The 20879-nt window shown below is 57.0% G+C and overlaps 7 non-coding genes across 7 annotated transcripts; all 7 read right to left on the reverse strand.

The window, feature by feature from the left end:
* Positions 1-1231: 1231 nt before the first annotated feature.
* On the reverse strand, positions 1232-1350 carry LOC149429224 (5S ribosomal RNA). The gene has a single exon (XR_016310555.1). It is a non-coding gene; the product is annotated as a 5S ribosomal RNA (ribosomal RNA).
* A 2783-nt stretch (positions 1351-4133) lies between these two features.
* On the reverse strand, positions 4134-4252 carry LOC149429225 (5S ribosomal RNA). The gene has a single exon (XR_016310556.1). It is a non-coding gene; the product is annotated as a 5S ribosomal RNA (ribosomal RNA).
* A 2787-nt stretch (positions 4253-7039) lies between these two features.
* On the reverse strand, positions 7040-7158 carry LOC149429226 (5S ribosomal RNA). The gene has a single exon (XR_016310558.1). It is a non-coding gene; the product is annotated as a 5S ribosomal RNA (ribosomal RNA).
* Positions 7159-9941: 2783 nt separating this feature from the next.
* LOC149429227 (5S ribosomal RNA) lies at positions 9942-10060 on the reverse strand. Its single transcript, XR_016310557.1, has one exon. It is a non-coding gene; the product is annotated as a 5S ribosomal RNA (ribosomal RNA).
* A 2790-nt stretch (positions 10061-12850) lies between these two features.
* Positions 12851-12969, reverse strand: LOC149429228 (5S ribosomal RNA). Its single transcript, XR_016310559.1, has one exon. It is a non-coding gene; the product is annotated as a 5S ribosomal RNA (ribosomal RNA).
* A 2793-nt stretch (positions 12970-15762) lies between these two features.
* Positions 15763-15881, reverse strand: LOC149429229 (5S ribosomal RNA). Its single transcript, XR_016310560.1, has one exon. It is a non-coding gene; the product is annotated as a 5S ribosomal RNA (ribosomal RNA).
* Positions 15882-18686: 2805 nt separating this feature from the next.
* Positions 18687-18805, reverse strand: LOC149429230 (5S ribosomal RNA). Its single transcript, XR_016310561.1, has one exon. It is a non-coding gene; the product is annotated as a 5S ribosomal RNA (ribosomal RNA).
* Between the last annotated feature and the right edge of the window lie 2074 nt (positions 18806-20879).

Here is a 20879-nt window from a genome sequence, read left to right on the forward strand (position 1 = left end):
ATCATTCGCAAATGGAAGAAACACAAAGCAACTGTCAGTCTCCCTAGGACCGGTGCCCCGTGCAAGATCTCCCCTCGTGGAGTGTCAATGATCATGACAACAGTGAGGCATCATCCCAGAACTACGAGTGAGGATCTTGTCAATCATCTCCGGCCAGCTGGGACCGCAGTCACCAAGAGAACAATGGGTAACACACTACGCCGACGAGGATTGAAATCCCGCAGTGCCCGCAAGGTCCCTCTGCTCAAGAGAGCACATGTCCAGGCCCGTCTGAAGTTTGCCACTGAACATCTGAATGAGGCAGAGCAGGACTGGTTGAAAGTGTCGTGGTCAGATGAGACGACCAACATGGAGCTCTTTGGCATCAACTCAACTCGCCGTGTTTGGAGGCGGAGGACGAGGAATGCTGCCTATGACCCCAACAACACCATCCCAACTGTCAAACATGGTGGTGGAAATATGCTGCTTTGGGGGTGTTTTTCTGCTAAGGGGACAGGACAACTGCACCGCATCAAGGGGACCATGGACGGGGCAATGGAGCGGCAAATCTTGGGCAAGAACCTTCTCCCCTCAGCCAGGGCATTGAAAATGAATGGCGGGTGGCTGTTCCAGCATGACAAGGAGCCAAAACACGCGGCCAAGGCAACAAAGCAGCGGCTGGAGAAGAAGCACGTTAAGCTCCTGGAGTGGCCTAGCCAGTCTCCAGACCTTCATCCGGCTGACAATATCTCTGTGGAGGGAGCTGAAAGTTGGAGTTGCCAAACGTCAGCCGCCAAACCTTCATGATTTGGAGAGGATCTGCCAAGAGGAGTGGGCCAAAATCCCTCCTGAGATGTGTGCAAAGCTGGTGGCCAACTCCAGGTAACGCCTGACCTCTGGGATTGCCAAGAAGGGATTTGCCAGCAAGCACTAAGCCCTGTTTTGTGAAGGGGATGAGATGCCTGTGTTCCCTGGTGAACCTGCAAATGAGCGCCTGATTTGTTAGCCATGCATTTCTTGTGAGTTTTTTTCTTGCTCTTCTGTCTGTGAGTGTTCCAATGCAGCTAGCATTGTATTTTGAGAGGGCTGATTTGTTTGTGAGTGGGCCGAGCTGGCAAATGAGCAGGGGATGAAAAGGTTGTTTCCTTGAGTGCAGGTGTGCAGCAGGAGGGCTTGGAGAGCGGGGAGGTAAAAGTGAATGTGAAAGAGCCATGGAGGAGAGGAGAGTGACCCCTGCTGGAGGAAAAGCAAAAGCCTACAGCACCTGGTATTCCCAGGCGGTCTCCCATCCAAGTACTAACCAGGCCCGACCCTGCTTAGCTTCCGAGATCAGACGAGATCGGGCGCGTTCAGGGTGGTGTGGCCGTAGGCAGTACTCAGGCTCTCCTTCAAGCCTCTTCTACTTGTCACGGGCAGCCTGGCCTCCGCCTTTCCTCGGCTCTACTACCCAGGACAAGCCGCCTGCTGCTGCTGCTGCTGCTGCTGCTGTTTCCTTCTCACCCACCGGCACAACTGACACACCGCCCCAACTGACACACCGCCCCATCTCTCCTCTCTCACTCACTCTCCTCAAACCCCTGCCTCCCCCCCGCTGCTTTGCTCCCTCTTTAACCTCTTCCTGACCGCACCTCCTCAGGCACAAGCACACCACGCCAGCCTGGCCTCAACCGCTCCTCCTTCTCCTTCCCGCCTTCCCCTGGCCTGACTTCAAGCCTTTGGCTCGCAGGGCTGAGCACCACACCAGCCGCGGGGAGCAAGCTTTGGACACAGCAGCCGCAAAGCGCACCGCAAAGCAAGGGGCCTACGCTCGCTTGCCAGCCAGACCTCTCGGGGCGCCGGACAGCGCTCCCGCCTCCCTGCCCCTGACCCAAACCAAGGCTAGGGACCCTGCTGGCACCGGGGCCTACAAACGCCAGTTCCTTGCGCTCCGGCCCTCGCTCTTTTTCACCGCCCCAGTGGCCGGCTCCCCCTTGCGCACACCACAGGACCCTGACGCACAGGCCCCTGCCTCCAGCAGCGGGCCCGGCGCTCTAACCGCCTCAGGGCGCAGGTATCGTGGCCTTCGGCGGCTCTGTTGCTTCTGGCTGGCTTGGGGGGCCGGCGCGCGTGCCATCCCCGCTGCTGTCCCCCGGCCTGGGGAGCGCAGCGGAATGTGTCGGCGCAAGGCGACTGGAGAGCAGGCGTGAGAGCGCCAAAGCGGCTGAGGAGAGCGCTGGCAAAGGGCTGGGCCGCGGAGCCTAAGCGGGATGCAGGACGGGGCTAGCTGGCTGGGGCTGGCGTCTGAGCGTTGCTCCGCTGCCGGAGGGGGCTGGATGCGTGGCCAGCTCCTGAGGGACACAGAGAAGAAAGCCAGCGTGTTTTGAAAAGAGCGGCCCGCAAAAGGGAAGCGGGCTCAGAAAAGCCTAGGCTGGCCTGGGGACTTTGGGGGAGCTACAGTGAAGGAAAGGAGTATTTCACCCCCTGCTGATTTTGAATCTTTGCCCGCTCACAAACAAATGATCGATCGGTCTAAAAATCCAATGCTAGGTGTATTGACTGAGAGACAGACTAGCAAGAAAACATTCAAAAGAACTGCATGTCTAACCAATGATGCGCTGATTCGCATGTTCCTGAGGGAAATAGGTATTCCATCCCCTATCATTCAGCGGCATTTCTGGCTCCCAGGTGTCTTTCACACAGGTAACAAGCTGAGATTAGAAGCAGCCTCTTAAAGGGAGAGATGCTAATCTCATTTTCTGACCTGTATAAAAGACACCTGTCCACAGGAGCAATCAAACCATCAGATTCCAAACCCTCCACCACGGCAAAGGCCAAAGAGCTGTCCAGGGATGTCAGGAACAGGATCGAAGACCTACACAAGGCTGGACTGGGCTACCAAACTATGGCCAAGCAGCTTGGTGAGAAGGTGACAACAGTCGGTGCAATCATTCGCAAATGGAAGAAACACAAAGCAACTGTCAGTCTCCCTAGGACCGGTGCCCCGTGCAAGATCTCCCCTCGTGGAGTGTCAATGATCATGACAACAGTGAGGCATCATCCCAGAACTACGAGTGAGGATCTTGTCAATCATCTCCGGCCAGCTGGGACCGCAGTCACCAAGAGAACAATGGGTAACACACTACGCCGACGAGGATTGAAATCCCGCAGTGCCCGCAAGGTCCCTCTGCTCAAGAGAGCACATGTCCAGGCCCGTCTGAAGTTTGCCACTGAACATCTGAATGAGGCAGAGCAGGACTGGTTGAAAGTGTCGTGGTCAGATGAGACGACCAACATGGAGCTCTTTGGCATCAACTCAACTCGCCGTGTTTGGAGGCGGAGGACGAGGAATGCTGCCTATGACCCCAACAACACCATCCCAACTGTCAAACATGGTGGTGGAAATATGCTGCTTTGGGGGTGTTTTTCTGCTAAGGGGACAGGACAACTGCACCGCATCAAGGGGACCATGGACGGGGCAATGGAGCGGCAAATCTTGGGCAAGAACCTTCTCCCCTCAGCCAGGGCATTGAAAATGAATGGCGGGTGGCTGTTCCAGCATGACAAGGAGCCAAAACACGCGGCCAAGGCAACAAAGCAGCGGCTGGAGAAGAAGCACGTTAAGCTCCTGGAGTGGCCTAGCCAGTCTCCAGACCTTCATCCGGCTGACAATATCTCTGTGGAGGGAGCTGAAAGTTGGAGTTGCCAAACGTCAGCCGCCAAACCTTCATGATTTGGAGAGGATCTGCCAAGAGGAGTGGGCCAAAATCCCTCCTGAGATGTGTGCAAAGCTGGTGGCCAACTCCAGGTAACGCCTGACCTCTGGGATTGCCAAGAAGGGATTTGCCAGCAAGCACTAAGCCCTGTTTTGTGAAGGGGATGAGATGCCTGTGTTCCCTGGTGAACCTGCAAATGAGCGCCTGATTTGTTAGCCATGCATTTCTTGTGAGTTTTTTTCTTGCTCTTCTGTCTGTGAGTGTTCCAATGCAGCTAGCATTGTATTTTGAGAGGGCTGATTTGTTTGTGAGTGGGCCGAGCTGGCAAATGAGCAGGGGATGAAAAGGTTGTTTCCTTGAGTGCAGGTGTGCAGCAGGAGGGCTTGGAGAGCGGGGAGGTAAAAGTGAATGTGAAAGAGCCATGGAGGAGAGGAGAGTGACCCCTGCTGGAGGAAAAGCAAAAGCCTACAGCACCTGGTATTCCCAGGCGGTCTCCCATCCAAGTACTAACCAGGCCCGACCCTGCTTAGCTTCCGAGATCAGACGAGATCGGGCGCGTTCAGGGTGGTGTGGCCGTAGGCAGTACTCAGGCTCTCCTTCAAGCCTCTTCTACTTGTCACGGGCAGCCTGGCCTCCGCCTTTCCTCGGCTCTACTACCCAGGACAAGCCGCCTGCTGCTGCTGCTGCTGCTGCTGCTGCTGTTTCCTTCTCACCCACCGGCACAACTGACACACCGCCCCAACTGACACACCGCCCCGTCTCTCCTCTCTCACTCACTCTCCTCAAACCCCTGCCTCCCCCCCCGCTGCTTTGCTCGCTCTTTAACCTCTTCCTGACCGCACCTCCTCAGGCACAAGCACACCACGCCAGCCTGGCCTCAACCGCTCCTCCTTCTCCTTCCCGCCTTCCCCTGGCCTGACTTCAAGCCTTTGGCTCGCAGGGCTGAGCACCACACCAGCCGCGGGGAGCAAGCTTTGGACACAGCAGCCGCAAAGCGCACCGCAAAGCAAGGGGCCTACGCTCGCTTGCCAGCCAGACCTCTCGGGGCGCCGGACAGCGCTCCCGCCTCCCTGCCCCTGACCCAAACCAAGGCTAGGGACCCTGCTGGCACCGGGGCCTACAAACGCCAGTTCCTTGCGCTCCGGCCCTCGCTCTTTTTCACCGCCCCAGTGGCCGGCTCCCCCTTGCGCACACCACAGGGCCCTGACGCACAGGCCCCTGCCTCCAGCAGCGGGCCCGGCGCTCTAACCGCCTCAGGGCGCAGGTATCGTGGCCTTCGGCGGCTCTGTTGCTTCTGGCTGGCTTGGGGGGCCGGCGCGCGTGCCTTCCCCGCTGCTGTCCCCCGGCCTGGGGAGCGCAGCGGAATGTGTCGGCGCAAGGCGACTGGAGAGCAGGCGTGAGAGCGCCAAAGCGGCTGAGGAGAGCGCTGGCAAAGGGCTGGGCCGCGGAGCCTAAGCGGGATGCAGGACGGGGCTAGCTGGCTGGGGCTGGCGTCTGAGCGTTGCTCCACTGCCGGAGGGGGCTGGATGCGTGGCCAGCTCCTGAGGGACACAGAGAAGAAAGCCAGCGTGTTTTGAAAAGAGCGGCCCGCAAAAGGGAAGCGGGCTCAGAAAAGCCTAGGCTGGCCTGGGGACTTTGGGGGAGCTACAGTGAAGGAAAGGAGTATTTCACCCCCTGCTGATTTTGAATCTTTGCCCGCTCACAAACAAATGATCGATCGGTCTAAAAATCCAATGCTAGGTGTATTGACTGAGAGACAGACTAGCAAGAAAACATTCAAAAGAACTGCATGTCTAACCAATGATGCGCTGATTCGCATGTTCCTGAGGGAAATAGGTATTCCATCCCCTATCATTCAGCGGCATTTCTGGCTCCCAGGTGTCTTTCACACAGGTAACAAGCTGAGATTAGAAGCAGCCTCTTAAAGGGAGAGATGCTAATCTCATTTTCTGACCTGTATAAAAGACACCTGTCCACAGGAGCAATCAAACCATCAGATTCCAAACCCTCCACCACGGCAAAGGCCAAAGAGCTGTCCAGGGATGTCAGGAACAGGATCGAAGACCTACACAAGGCTGGACTGGGCTACCAAACTATGGCCAAGCAGCTTGGTGAGAAGGTGACAACAGTCGGTGCAATCATTCGCAAATGGAAGAAACACAAAGCAACTGTCAGTCTCCCTAGGACCGGTGCCCCGTGCAAGATCTCCCCTCGTGGAGTGTCAATGATCATGACAACAGTGAGGCATCATCCCAGAACTACGAGTGAGGATCTTGTCAATCATCTCCGGCCAGCTGGGACCGCAGTCACCAAGAGAACAATGGGTAACACACTACGCCGACGAGGATTGAAATCCCGCAGTGCCCGCAAGGTCCCTCTGCTCAAGAGAGCACATGTCCAGGCCCGTCTGAAGTTTGCCACTGAACATCTGAATGAGGCAGAGCAGGACTGGTTGAAAGTGTCGTGGTCAGATGAGACGACCAACATGGAGCTCTTTGGCATCAACTCAACTCGCCGTGTTTGGAGGCGGAGGACGAGGAATGCTGCCTATGACCCCAACAACACCATCCCAACTGTCAAACATGGTGGTGGAAATATGCTGCTTTGGGGGTGTTTTTCTGCTAAGGGGACAGGACAACTGCACCGCATCAAGGGGACCATGGACGGGGCAATGGAGCGGCAAATCTTGGGCAAGAACCTTCTCCCCTCAGCCAGGGCATTGAAAATGAATGGCGGGTGGCTGTTCCAGCATGACAAGGAGCCAAAACACGCGGCCAAGGCAACAAAGCAGCGGCTGGAGAAGAAGCACGTTAAGCTCCTGGAGTGGCCTAGCCAGTCTCCAGACCTTCATCCGGCTGACAATATCTCTGTGGAGGGAGCTGAAAGTTGGAGTTGCCAAACGTCAGCCGCCAAACCTTCATGATTTGGAGAGGATCTGCCAAGAGGAGTGGGCCAAAATCCCTCCTGAGATGTGTGCAAAGCTGGTGGCCAACTCCAGGTAACGCCTGACCTCTGGGATTGCCAAGAAGGGATTTGCCAGCAAGCACTAAGCCCTGTTTTGAGAAGGGGATGAGATGCCTGTGTTCCCTGGTGAACCTGCAAATGAGCGCCTGATTTGTTAGCCATGCATTTCTTGTGAGTTTTTTTCTTGCTCTTCTGTCTGTGAGTGTTCCAATGCAGCTAGCATTGTATTTTGAGAGGGCTGATTTGTTTGTGAGTGGGCCGAGCTGGCAAATGAGCAGGGGATGAAAAGGTTGTTTCCTTGAGTGCAGGTGTGCAGCAGGAGGGCTTGGAGAGCGGGGAGGTAAAAGTGAATGTGAAAGAGCCATGGAGGAGAGGAGAGTGACCCCTGCTGGAGGAAAAGCAAAAGCCTACAGCACCTGGTATTCCCAGGCGGTCTCCCATCCAAGTACTAACCAGGCCCGACCCTGCTTAGCTTCCGAGATCAGACGAGATCGGGCGCATTCAGGGTGGTGTGGCCGTAGGCAGTACTCAGGCTCTCCTTCAAGCCTCTTCTACTTGTCACGGGCAGCCTGGCCTCCGCCTTTCCTCGGCTCTACTACCCAGGACAAGCCGCCTGCTGCTGCTGCTGCTGCTGCTGCTGTTTCCTTCTCACCCACCGGCACAACTGACACACCGCCCCAACTGACACACCGCCCCGTCTCTCCTCTCTCACTCACTCTCCTCAAACCCCTGCCTCCCCCCCGCTGCTTTGCTCCCTCTTTAACCTCTTCCTGACCGCACCTCCTCAGGCACAAGCACACCACGCCAGCCTGGCCTCAACCGCTCCTCCTTCTCCTTCCCGCCTTCCCCTGGCCTGACTTCAAGCCTTTGGCTCGCAGGGCTGAGCACCACACCAGCCGCGGGGAGCAAGCTTTGGACACAGCAGCCGCAAAGCGCACCGCAAAGCAAGGGGCCTACGCTCGCTTGCCAGCCAGACCTCTCGGGGCGCCGGACAGCGCTCCCGCCTCCCTGCCCCTGACCCAAACCAAGGCTAGGGACCCTGCTGGCACCGGGGCCTACAAACGCCAGTTCCTTGCGCTCCGGCCCTCGCTCTTTTTCACCGCCCCAGTGGCCGGCTCCCCCTTGCGCACACCACAGGGCCCTGACGCACAGGCCCCTGCCTCCAGCAGCGGGCCCGGCGCTCTAACCGCCTCAGGGCGCAGGTATCGTGGCCTTCGGCGGCTCTGTTGCTTCTGGCTGGCTTGGGGGGCCGGCGCGCGTGCCTTCCCCGCTGCTGTCCCCCGGCCTGGGGAGCGCAGCGGAATGTGTCGGCGCAAGGCGACTGGAGAGCAGGCGTGAGAGCGCCAAAGCGGCTGAGGAGAGCGCTGGCAAAGGGCTGGGCCGCGGAGCCTAAGCGGGATGCAGGACGGGGCTAGCTGGCTGGGGCTGGCGTCTGAGCGTTGCTCCGCTGCCGGAGGGGGCTGGATGCGTGGCCAGCTCCTGAGGGACACAGAGAAGAAAGCCAGCGTGTTTTGAAAAGAGCGGCCCGCAAAAGGGAAGCGGGCTCAGAAAAGCCTAGGCTGGCCTGGGGACTTTGGGGGAGCTACAGTGAAGGAAAGGAGTATTTCACCCCCTGCTGATTTTGAATCTTTGCCCGCTCACAAACAAATGATCGATCGGTCTAAAAATCCAATGCTAGGTGTATTGACTGAGAGACAGACTAGCAAGAAAACATTCAAAAGAACTGCATGTCTAACCAATGATGCGCTGATTCGCATGTTCCTGAGGGAAATAGGTATTCCATCCCCTATCATTCAGCGGCATTTCTGGCTCCCAGGTGTCTTTCACACAGGTAACAAGCTGAGATTAGAAGCAGCCTCTTAAAGGGAGAGATGCTAATCTCATTTTCTGACCTGTATAAAAGACACCTGTCCACAGGAGCAATCAAACCATCAGATTCCAAACCCTCCACCACGGCAAAGACCAAAGAGCTGTCCAGGGATGTCAGGAACAGGATCGAAGACCTACACAAGGCTGGACTGGGCTACCAAACTATGGCCAAGCAGCTTGGTGAGAAGGTGACAACAGTCGGTGCAATCATTCGCAAATGGAAGAAACACAAAGCAACTGTCAGTCTCCCTAGGACCGGTGCCCCGTGCAAGATCTCCCCTCGTGGAGTGTCAATGATCATGACAACAGTGAGGCATCATCCCAGAACTACGAGTGAGGATCTTGTCAATCATCTCCGGCCAGCTGGGACTGCAGTCACCAAGAGAACAATGGGTAACACACTACGCCGACGAGGATTGAAATCCCGCAGTGCCCGCAAGGTCCCTCTGCTCAAGAGAGCACATGTCCAGGCCCGTCTGAAGTTTGCCACTGAACATCTGAATGAGGCAGAGCAGGACTGGTTGAAAGTGTCGTGGTCAGATGAGACGACCAACATGGAGCTCTTTGGCATCAACTCAACTCGCCGTGTTTGGAGGCGGAGGACGAGGAATGCTGCCTATGACCCCAACAACACCATCCCAACTGTCAAACATGGTGGTGGAAATATGCTGCTTTGGGGGTGTTTTTCTGCTAAGGGGACAGGACAACTGCACCGCATCAAGGGGACCATGGACGGGGCAATGGAGCGGCAAATCTTGGGCAAGAACCTTCTCCCCTCAGCCAGGGCATTGAAAATGAATGGCGGGTGGCTGTTCCAGCATGACAAGGAGCCAAAACACGCGGCCAAGGCAACAAAGCAGCGGCTGGAGAAGAAGCACGTTAAGCTCCTGGAGTGGCCTAGCCAGTCTCCAGACCTTCATCCGGCTGACAATATCTCTGTGGAGGGAGCTGAAAGTTGGAGTTGCCAAACGTCAGCCGCCAAACCTTCATGATTTGGAGAGGATCTGCCAAGAGGAGTGGGCCAAAATCCCTCCTGAGATGTGTGCAAAGCTGGTGGCCAACTCCAGGTAACGCCTGACCTCTGGGATTGCCAAGAAGGGATTTGCCAGCAAGCACTAAGCCCTGTTTTGTGAAGGGGATGAGATGCCTGTGTTCCCTGGTGAACCTGCAAATGAGCGCCTGATTTGTTAGCCATGCATTTCTTGTGAGTTTTTTTCTTGCTCTTCTGTCTGTGAGTGTTCCAATGCAGCTAGCATTGTATTTTGAGAGGGCTGATTTGTTTGTGAGTGGGCCGAGCTGGCAAATGAGCAGGGGATGAAAAGGTTGTTTCCTTGAGTGCAGGTGTGCAGCAGGAGGGCTTGGAGAGCGGGGAGGTAAAAGTGAATGTGAAAGAGCCATGGAGGAGAGGAGAGTGACCCCTGCTGGAGGAAAAGCAAAAGCCTACAGCACCTGGTATTCCCAGGCGGTCTCCCATCCAAGTACTAACCAGGCCCGACCCTGCTTAGCTTCCGAGATCAGACGAGATCGGGCGCGTTCAGGGTGGTGTGGCCGTAGGCAGTACTCAGGCTCTCCTTCAAGCCTCTTCTACTTGTCACGGGCAGCCTGGCCTCCGCCTTTCCTCGGCTCTACTACCCAGGACAAGCCGCCTGCTGCTGCTGCTGCTGCTGCTGCTGCTGCTGTTTCCTTCTCACCCACCGGCACAACTGACACACCGCCCCAACTGACACACCGCCCCGTCTCTCCTCTCTCACTCACTCTCCTCAAACCCCTGCCTCCCCCCCCGCTGCTTTGCTCCCTCTTTAACCTCTTCCTGACCGCACCTCCTCAGGCACAAGCACACCACGCCAGCCTGGCCTCAACCGCTCCTCCTTCTCCTTCCCGCCTTCCCCTGGCCTGACTTCAAACCTTTGGCTCGCAGGGCTGAGCACCACACCAGCCGCGGGGAGCAAGCTTTGGACACAGCAGCCGCAAAGCGCACCGCAAAGCAAGGGGCCTACGCTCGCTTGCCAGCCAGACCTCTCGGGGCGCCGGACAGCGCTCCCGCCTCCCTGCCCCTGACCCACACCAAGGCTAGGGACCCTGCTGGCACCGGGGCCTACAAACGCCAGTTCCTTGCGCTCCGGCCCTCGCTCTTTTTCACCGCCCCAGTGGCCGGCTCCCCCTTGCGCACACCACAGGGCCCTGACGCACAGGCCCCTGCCTCCAGCAGCGGGCCCGGCGCTCTAACCACCTCAGGGCGCAGGTATCGTGGCCTTCGGCGGCTCTGTTGCTTCTGGCTGGCTTGGGGGGCCGGCGCGCGTGCCTTCCCCGCTGCTGTCCCCCGGCCTGGGGAGCGCAGCGGAATGTGTCGGCGCAAGGCGACTGGAGAGCAGGCGTGAGAGCGCCAAAGCGGCTGAGGAGAGCGCTGGCAAAGGGCTGGGCCGCGGAGCCTAAGCGGGATGCAGGACGGGGCTTGCTGGCTGGGGCTGGCGTCTGAGCGTTGCTCCGCTGCCGGAGGGGGCTGGATGCGTGGCCAGCTCCTGAGGGACACAGAGAAGAAAGCCAGCGTGTTTTGAAAAGAGCGGCCCGCAAAAGGGAAGCGGGCTCAGAAAAGCCTAGGCTGGCCTGAGGACTTTGGGGGAGCTACAGTGAAGGAAAGGAGTATTTCACCCCCTGCTGATTTTGAATCTTTGCCCGCTCACAAACAAATGATCGATCGGTCTAAAAATCCAATGCTAGGTGTATTGACTGAGAGACAGACTAGCAAGAAAACATTCAAAAGAACTGCATGTCTAACCAATGATGCGCTGATTCGCATGTTCCTGAGGGAAATAGGTATTCCATTCCCTATCATTCAGCGGCATTTCTGGCTCCCAGGTGTCTTTCACACAGGTAACAAGCTGAGATTAGAAGCAGCCTCTTAAAGGGAGAGATGCTAATCTCATTTTCTGACCTGTATAAAAGACACCTGTCCACAGGAGCAATCAAACCATCAGATTCCAAACCCTCCACCACGGCAAAGACCAAAGAGCTGTCCAGGGATGTCAGGAACAGGATCGAAGACCTACACAAGGCTGGACTGGGCTACCAAACTATGGCCAAGCAGCTTGGTGAGAAGGTGACAACAGTCGGTGCAATCATTCGCAAATGGAAGAAACACAAAGCAACTGTCAGTCTCCCTAGGACCGGTGCCCCGTGCAAGATCTCCCCTCGTGGAGTGTCAATGATCATGACAACAGTGAGGCATCATCCCAGAACTACGAGTGAGGATCTTGTCAATCATCTCCGGCCAGCTGGGACCGCAGTCACCAAGAGAACAATGGGTAACACACTACGCCGACGAGGATTGAAATCCCGCAGTGCCCGCAAGGTCCCTCTGCTCAAGAGAGCACATGTCCAGGCCCGTCTGAAGTTTGCCACTGAACATCTGAATGAGGCAGAGCAGGACTGGTTGAAAGTGTCGTGGTCAGATGAGACGACCAACATGGAGCTCTTTGGCATCAACTCAACTCGCCGTGTTTGGAGGCGGAGGACGAGGAATGCTGCCTATGACCCCAACAACACCATCCCAACTGTCAAACATGGTGGTGGAAATATGCTGCTTTGGGGGTGTTTTTCTGCTAAGGGGACAGGACAACTGCACCGCATCAAGGGGACCATGGACGGGGCAATGGAGCGGCAAATCTTGGGCAAGAACCTTCTCCCCTCAGCCAGGGCATTGAAAATGAATGGCGGGTGGCTGTTCCAGCATGACAAGGAGCCAAAACACGCGGCCAAGGCAACAAAGCAGCGGCTGGAGAAGAAGCACGTTAAGCTCCTGGAGTGGCCTAGCCAGTCTCCAGACCTTCACCCGGCTGACAATATCTCTGTGGAGGGAGCTGAAAGTTGGAGTTGCCAAACGTCAGCCGCCAAACCTTCATGATTTGGAGAGGATCTGCCAAGAGGAGTGGGCCAAAATCCCTCCTGAGATGTGTGCAAAGCTGGTGGCCAACTCCAGGTAACGCCTGACCTCTGGGATTGCCAAGAAGGGATTTGCCAGCAAGCACTAAGCCCTGTTTTGTGAAGGGGATGAGATGCCTGTGTTCCCTGGTGAACCTGCAAATGAGCGCCTGATTTGTTAGCCATGCATTTCTTGTGAGTTTTTTTCTTGCTCTTCTGTCTGTGAGTGTTCCAATGCAGCTAGCATTGTATTTTGAGAGGGCTGATTTGTTTGTGAGTGGGCCGAGCTGGCAAATGAGCAGGGGATGAAAAGGTTGTTTCCTTGAGTGCAGGTGTGCAGCAGGAGGGCTTGGAGAGCGCGGAGGTAAAAGTGAATGTGAAAGAGCCATGGAGGAGAGGAGAGTGACCCCTGCTGGAGGAAAAGCAAAAGCCTACAGCACCTGGTATTCCCAGGCGGTCTCCCATCCAAGTACTAACCAGGCCCGACCCTGCTTAGCTTCCGAGATCAGACGAGATCGGGCGCGTTCAGGGTGGTGTGGCCGTAGGCAGTACTCAGGCTCTCCTTCAAGCCTCTTCTACTTGTCACGGGCAGCCTGGCCTCCGCCTTTCCTCGGCTCTACTACCCAGGACAAGCCGCCTGCTGCTGCTGCTGCTGCTGCTGCTGCTGCTGCTGTTTCCTTCTCACCCACCGGCACAACTGACACACCGCCCCAACTGACACACCGCCCCGTCTCTCCTCTCTCACTCACTCTCCTCAAACCCCTGCCTCCCCCCCCGCTGCTTTGCTCGCTCTTTAACCTCTTCCTGACCGCACCTCCTCAGGCACAAGCACACCACGCCAGCCTGGCCTCAACCGCTCCTCCTTCTCCTTCCCGCCTTCCCCTGGCCTGACTTCAAGCCTTTGGCTCGCAGGGCTGAGCACCACAGCAGCCGCGGGGAGCAAGCTTTGGACACAGCAGCCGCAAAGCGCACCGCAAAGCAAGGGGCCTACGCTCGCTTGCCAGCCAGACCTCTCGGGGCGCCGGACAGCGCTCCCGCCTCCCTGCCCCTGACCCAAACCAAGGCTAGGGACCCTGCTGGCACCGGGGCCTACAAACGCCAGTTCCTTGCGCTCCGGCCCTCGCTCTTTTTCACCGCCCCAGTGGCCGGCTCCCCCTTGCGCACACCACAGGGCCCTGACGCACAGGCCCCTGCCTCCAGCAGCGGGCCCGGCGCTCTAACCGCCTCAGGGCGCAGGTATCGTGGCCTTCGGCGGCTCTGTTGCTTCTGGCTGGCTTGGGGGGCCGGCGCGCGTGCCTTCCCCGCTGCTGTCCCCCGGCCTGGGGAGCGCAGCGGAATGTGTCGGCGCAAGGCGACTGGAGAGCAGGCGTGAGAGCGCCAAAGCGGCTGAGGAGAGCGCTGGCAAAGGGCTGGGCCGCGGAGCCTAAGCGGGATGCAGGACGGGGCTAGCTGGCTGGGGCTGGCGTCTGAGCGTTGCTCCGCTGCCGGAGGGGGCTGGATGCGTGGCCAGCTCCTGAGGGACACAGAGAAGAAAGCCAGCGTGTTTTGAAAAGAGCGGCCCGCAAAAGGGAAGCGGGCTCAGAAAAGCCTAGGCTGGCCTGGGGACTTTGGGGGAGCTACAGTGAAGGAAAGGAGTATTTCACCCCCTGCTGATTTTGAATCTTTGCCCGCTCACAAACAAATGATCGATCGGTCTAAAAATCCAATGCTAGGTGTATTGACTGAGAGACAGACTAGCAAGAAAACATTCAAAAGAACTGCATGTCTAACCAATGATGCGCTGATTCGCATGTTCCTGAGGGAAATAGGTATTCCATCCCCTATCATTCAGCGGCATTTCTGGCTCCCAGGTGTCTTTCACACAGGTAACAAGCTGAGATTAGAAGCAGCCTTTTAAAGGGAGAGATGCTAATCTCATTTTCTGACCTGTATAAAAGACACCTGTCCACAGGAGCAATCAAACCATCAGATTCCAAACCCTCCACCACGGCAAAGGCCAAAGAGCTGTCCAGGGATGTCAGGAACAGGATCGAAGACCTACACAAGGCTGGACTGGGCTACCAAACTATGGCCAAGCAGCTTGGTGAGAAGGTGACAACAGTCGGTGCAATCATTCGCAAATGGAAGAAACACAAAGCAACTGTCAGTCTCCCTAGGACCGGTGCCCCGTGCAAGATCTCCCCTCGTGGAGTGTCAATGATCATGACAACAGTGAGGCATCATCCCAGAACTACGAGTGAGGATCTTGTCAATCATCTCCGGCCAGCTGGGACCGCAGTCACCAAGAGAACAATGGGTAACACACTACGCCGACGAGGATTGAAATCCCGCAGTGCCCGCAAGGTCCCTCTGCTCAAGAGAGCACATGTCCAGGCCCGTCTGAAGTTTGCCACTGAACATCTGAATGAGGCAGAGCAGGACTGGTTGAAAGTGTCGTGGTCAGATGAGACGACCAACATGGAGCTCTTTGGCATCAACTCAACTCGCCGTGTTTGGAGGCGGAGGACGAGGAATGCTGCCTATGACCCCAACAACACCATCCCAACTGTCAAACATGGTGGTGGAAATATGCTGCTTTGGGGGTGTTTTTCTGCTAAGGGGACAGGACAACTGCACCGCATCAAGGGGACCATGGACGGGGCAATGGAGCGGCAAATCTTGGGCAAGAACCTTCTCCCCTCAGCCAGGGCATTGAAAATGAATGGCGGGTGGCTGTTCCAGCATGACAAGGAGCCAAAACACGCGGCCAAGGCAACAAAGCAGCGGCTGGAGAAGAAGCACGTTAAGCTCCTGGAGTGGCCTAGCCAGTCTCCAGACCTTCATCCGGCTGACAATATCTCTGTGGAGGGAGCTGAAAGTTGGAGTTGCCAAACGTCAGCCGCCAAACCTTCATGATTTGGAGAGGATCTGCCAAGAGGAGTGGGCCAAAATCCCTCCTGAGATGTGTGCAAAGCTGGTGGCCAACTCCAGGTAACGCCTGACCTCTGGGATTGCCAAGAAGGGATTTGCCAGCAAGCACTAAGCCCTGTTTTGTGAAGGGGATGAGATGCCTGTGTTCCCTGGTGAACCTGCAAATGAGCGCCTGATTTGTTAGCCATGCATTTCTTCTGAGTTTTTTTCTTGCTCTTCTGTCTGTGAGTGTTCCAATGCAGCTAGCATTGTATTTTGAGAGGGCTGATTTGTTTGTGAGTGGGCCGAGCTGGCAAATGAGCAGGGGATGAAAAGGTTGTTTCCTTGAGTGCAGGTGTGCAGCAGGAGGGCTTGGAGAGCGGGGAGGTAAAAGTGAATGTGAAAGAGCCATGGAGGAGAGGAGAGTGACCCCTGCTGGAGGAAAAGCAAAAGCCTACAGCACCTGGTATTCCCAGGCGGTCTCCCATCCAAGTACTAACCAGGCCCGACCCTGCTTAGCTTCCGAGATCAGACGAGATCGGGCGCGTTCAGGGTGGTGTGGCCGTAGGCAGTACTCAGGCTCTCCTTCAAGCCTCTTCTACTTGTCACGGGCAGCCTGGCCTCCGCCTTTCCTCGGCTCTACTACCCAGGACAAGCCGCCTGCTGCTGCTGCTGCTGCTGCTGCTGCTGCTGCTGCTGCTGCTGCTGTTTCCTTCTCACCCACCGGCACAACTGACACACCGCCCCAACTGACACACCGCCCCGTCTCTCCTCTCTCACTCACTCTCCTCAAACCCCTGCCTCCCCCCCCGCTGCTTTGCTCCCTCTTTAACCTCTTCCTGACCGCACCTCCTCAGGCACAAGCACACCACGCCAGCCTGGCCTCAACCGCTCCTCCTTCTCCTTCCCGCCTTCCCCTGGCCTGACTTCAAACCTTTGGCTCGCAGGGCTGAGCACCACACCAGCCGCGGGGAGCAAGCTTTGGACACAGCAGCCGCAAAGCGCACCGCAAAGCAAGGGGCCTACGCTCGCTTGCCAGCCAGACCTCTCGGGGCGCCGGACAGCGCTCCCGCCTCCCTGCCCCTGACCCACACCAAGGCTAGGGACCCTGCTGGCACCGGGGCCTACAAACGCCAGTTCCTTGCGCTCCGGCCCTCGCTCTTTTTCACCGCCCCAGTGGCCGGCTCCCCCTTGCGCACACCACAGGGCCCTGACGCACAGGCCCCTGCCTCCAGCAGCGGGCCCGGCGCTCTAACCACCTCAGGGCGCAGGTATCGTGGCCTTCGGCGGCTCTGTTGCTTCTGGCTGGCTTGGGGGGCCGGCGCGCGTGCCTTCCCCGCTGCTGTCCCCCGGCCTGGGGAGCGCAGCGGAATGTGTCGGCGCAAGGCGACTGGAGAGCAGGCGTGAGAGCGCCAAAGCGGCTGAGGAGAGCGCTGGCAAAGGGCTGGGCCGCGGAGCCTAAGCGGGATGCAGGACGGGGCTAGCTGGCTGGGGCTGGCGTCTGAGCGTTGCTCCGCTGCCGGAGGGGGCTGGATGCGTGGCCAGCTCCTGAGGGACACAGAGAAGAAAGCCAGCGTGTTTTGAAAAGAGCGGCCCGCAAAAGGGAAGCGGGCTCAGAAAAGCCTAGGCTGGCCTGGGGACTTTGGGGGAGCTACAGTGAAGGAAAGGAGTATTTCACCCCCTGCTGATTTTGAATCTTTGCCCGCTCACAAACAAATGATCGATCGGTCTAAAAATCCAATGCTAGGTGTATTGACTGAGAGACAGACTAGCAAGAAAACATTCAAAAGAACTGCATGTCTAACCAATGATGCGCTGATTCGCATGTTCCTGAGGGAAATAGGTATTCCATTCCCTATCATTCAGCGGCATTTCTGGCTCCCAGGTGTCTTTCACACAGGTAACAAGCTGAGATTAGAAGCAGCCTCTTAAAGGGAGAGATGCTAATCTCATTTTCTGACCTGTATAAAAGACACCTGTCCACAGGAGCAATCAAACCATCAGATTCCAAACCCTCCACCACGGCAAAGACCAAAGAGCTGTCCAGGGATGTCAGGAACAGGATCGAAGACCTACACAAGGCTGGACTGGGCTACCAAACTATGGCCAAGCAGCTTGGTGAGAAGGTGACAACAGTCGGTGCAATCATTCGCAAATGGAAGAAACACAAAGCAACTGTCAGTCTCCCTAGGACCGGTGCCCCGTGCAAGATCTCCCCTCGTGGAGTGTCAATGATCATGACAACAGTGAGGCATCATCCCAGAACTACGAGTGAGGATCTTGTCAATCATCTCCGGCCAGCTGGGACCGCAGTCACCAAGAGAACAATGGGTAACACACTACGCCGACGAGGATTGAAATCCCGCAGTGCCCGCAAGGTCCCTCTGCTCAAGAGAGCACATGTCCAGGCCCGTCTGAAGTTTGCCACTGAACATCTGAATGAGGCAGAGCAGGACTGGTTGAAAGTGTCGTGGTCAGATGAGACGACCAACATGGAGCTCTTTGGCATCAACTCAACTCGCCGTGTTTGGAGGCGGAGGACGAGGAATGCTGCCTATGACCCCAACAACACCATCCCAACTGTCAAACATGGTGGTGGAAATATGCTGCTTTGGGGGTGTTTTTCTGCTAAGGGGACAGGACAACTGCACCGCATCAAGGGGACCATGGACGGGGCAATGGAGCGGCAAATCTTGGGCAAGAACCTTCTCCCCTCAGCCAGGGCATTGAAAATGAATGGCGGGTGGCTGTTCCAGCATGACAAGGAGCCAAAACACGCGGCCAAGGCAACAAAGCAGCGGCTGGAGAAGAAGCACGTTAAGCTCCTGGAGTGGCCTAGCCAGTCTCCAGACCTTCATCCGGCTGACAATATCTCTGTGGAGGGAGCTGAAAGTTGGAGTTGCCAAACGTCAGCCGCCAAACCTTCATGATTTGGAGAGGATCTGCCAAGAGGAGTGGGCCAAAATCCCTCCTGAGATGTGTGCAAAGCTGGTGGCCAACTCCAGGTAACGCCTGACCTCTGGGATTGCCAAGAAGGGATTTGCCAGCAAGCACTAAGCCCTGTTTTGTGAAGGGGATGAGATGCCTGTGTTCCCTGGTGAACCTGCAAATGAGCGCCTGATTTGTTAGCCATGCATTTCTTGTGAGTTTTTTTCTTGCTCTTCTGTCTGTGAGTGTTCCAATGCAGCTAGCATTGTATTTTGAGAGGGCTGATTTGTTTGTGAGTGGGCCGAGCTGGCAAATGAGCAGGGGATGAAAAGGTTGTTTCCTTGAGTGCAGGTGTGCAGCAGGAGGGCTTGGAGAGCGGGGAGGTAAAAGTGAATGTGAAAGAGCCATGGAGGAGAGGAGAGTGACCCCTGCTGGAGGAAAAGCAAAAGCCTACAGCACCTGGTATTCCCAGGCGGTCTCCCATCCAAGTACTAACCAGGCCCGACCCTGCTTAGCTTCCGAGATCAGACGAGATCGGGCGCGTTCAGGGTGGTGTGGCCGTAGGCAGTACTCAGGCTCTCCTTCAAGCCTCTTCTACTTGTCACGGGCAGCCTGGCCTCCGCCTTTCCTCGGCTCTACTACCCAGGACAAGCCGCCTGCTGCTGCTGCTGCTGCTGCTGCTGCTGCTGTTTCCTTCTCACCCACCGGCACAACTGACACACCGCCCCAACTGACACACCGCCCCGTCTCTCCTCTCTCACTCACTCTCCTCAAACCCCTGCCTCCCCCCCCGCTGCTTTGCTCCCTCTTTAACCTCTTCCTGACCGCACCTCCTCAGGCACAAGCACACCACGCCAGCCTGGCCTCAACCGCTCCTCCTTCTCCTTCCCGCCTTCCCCTGGCCTGACTTCAAACCTTTGGCTCGCAGGGCTGAGCACCACACCAGCCGCGGGGAGCAAGCTTTGGACACAGCAGCCGCAAAGCGCACCGCAAAGCAAGGGGCCTACGCTCGCTTGCCAGCCAGACCTCTCGGGGCGCCGGACAGCGCTCCCGCCTCCCTGCCCCTGACCCACACCAAGGCTAGGGACCCTGCTGGCACCGGGGCCTACAAACGCCAGTTCCTTGCGCTCCGGCCCTCGCTCTTTTTCACCGCCCCAGTGGCCGGCTCCCCCTTGCGCACACCACAGGGCCCTGACGCACAGGCCCCTGCCTCCAGCAGCGGGCCCGGCGCTCTAACCACCTCAGGGCGCAGGTATCGTGGCCTTCGGCGGCTCTGTTGCTTCTGGCTGGCTTGGGGGGCCGGCGCGCGTGCCTTCCCCGCTGCTGTCCCCCGGCCTGGGGAGCGCAGCGGAATGTGTCGGCGCAAGGCGACTGGAGAGCAGGCGTGAGAGCGCCAAAGCGGCTGAGGAGAGCGCTGGCAAAGGGCTGGGCCGCGGAGCCTAAGCGGGATGCAGGACGGGGCTTGCTGGCTGGGGCTGGCGTCTGAGCGTTGCTCCGCTGCCGGAGGGGGCTGGATGCGTGGCCAGCTCCTGAGGGACACAGAGAAGAAAGCCAGCGTGTTTTGAAAAGAGCGGCCCGCAAAAGGGAAGCGGGCTCAGAAAAGCCTAGGCTGGCCTGAGGACTTTGGGGGAGCTACAGTGAAGGAAAGGAGTATTTCACCCCCTGCTGATTTTGAATCTTTGCCCGCTCACAAACAAATGATCGATCGGTCTAAAAATCCAATGCTAGGTGTATTGACTGAGAGACAGACTAGCAAGAAAACATTCAAAAGAACTGCATGTCTAACCAATGATGCGCTGATTCGCATGTTCCTGAGGGAAATAGGTATTCCATTCCCTATCATTCAGCGGCATTTCTGGCTCCCAGGTGTCTTTCACACAGGTAACAAGCTGAGATTAGAAGCAGCCTCTTAAAGGGAGAGATGCTAATCTCATTTTCTGACCTGTATAAAAGACACCTGTCCACAGGAGCAATCAAACCATCAGATTCCAAACCCTCCACCACGGCAAAGACCAAAGAGCTGTCCAGGGATGTCAGGAACAGGATCGAAGACCTACACAAGGCTGGACTGGGCTACCAAACTATGGCCAAGCAGCTTGGTGAGAAGGTGACAACAGTCGGTGCAATCATTCGCAAATGGAAGAAACACAAAGCAACTGTCAGTCTCCCTAGGACCGGTGCCCCGTGCAAGATCTCCCCTCGTGGAGTGTCAATGATCATGACAACAGTGAGGCATCATCCCAGAACTACGAGTGAGGATCTTGTCAATCATCTCCGGCCAGCTGGGACCGCAGTCACCAAGAGAACAATGGGTAACACACTACGCCGACGAGGATTGAAATCCCGCAGTGCCCGCAAGGTCCCTCTGCTCAAGAGAGCACATGTCCAGGCCCGTCTGAAGTTTGCCACTGAACATCTGAATGAGGCAGAGCAGGACTGGTTGAAAGTGTCGTGGTCAGATGAGACGACCAACATGGAGCTCTTTGGCATCAACTCAACTCGCCGTGTTTGGAGGCGGAGGACGAGGAATGCTGCCTATGACCCCAACAACACCATCCCAACTGTCAAACATGGTGGTGGAAATATGCTGCTTTGGGGGTGTTTTTCTGCTAAGGGGACAGGACAACTGCACCGCATCAA

This window comes from Staurois parvus, unplaced genomic scaffold (assembly GCF_062004578.1).
Source record: "Staurois parvus isolate SC_StPar_1 unplaced genomic scaffold, SC_StPar_1.0 ptg002756l, whole genome shotgun sequence".
Taxonomy (NCBI): Eukaryota; Metazoa; Chordata; class Amphibia; order Anura; family Ranidae; genus Staurois; species Staurois parvus.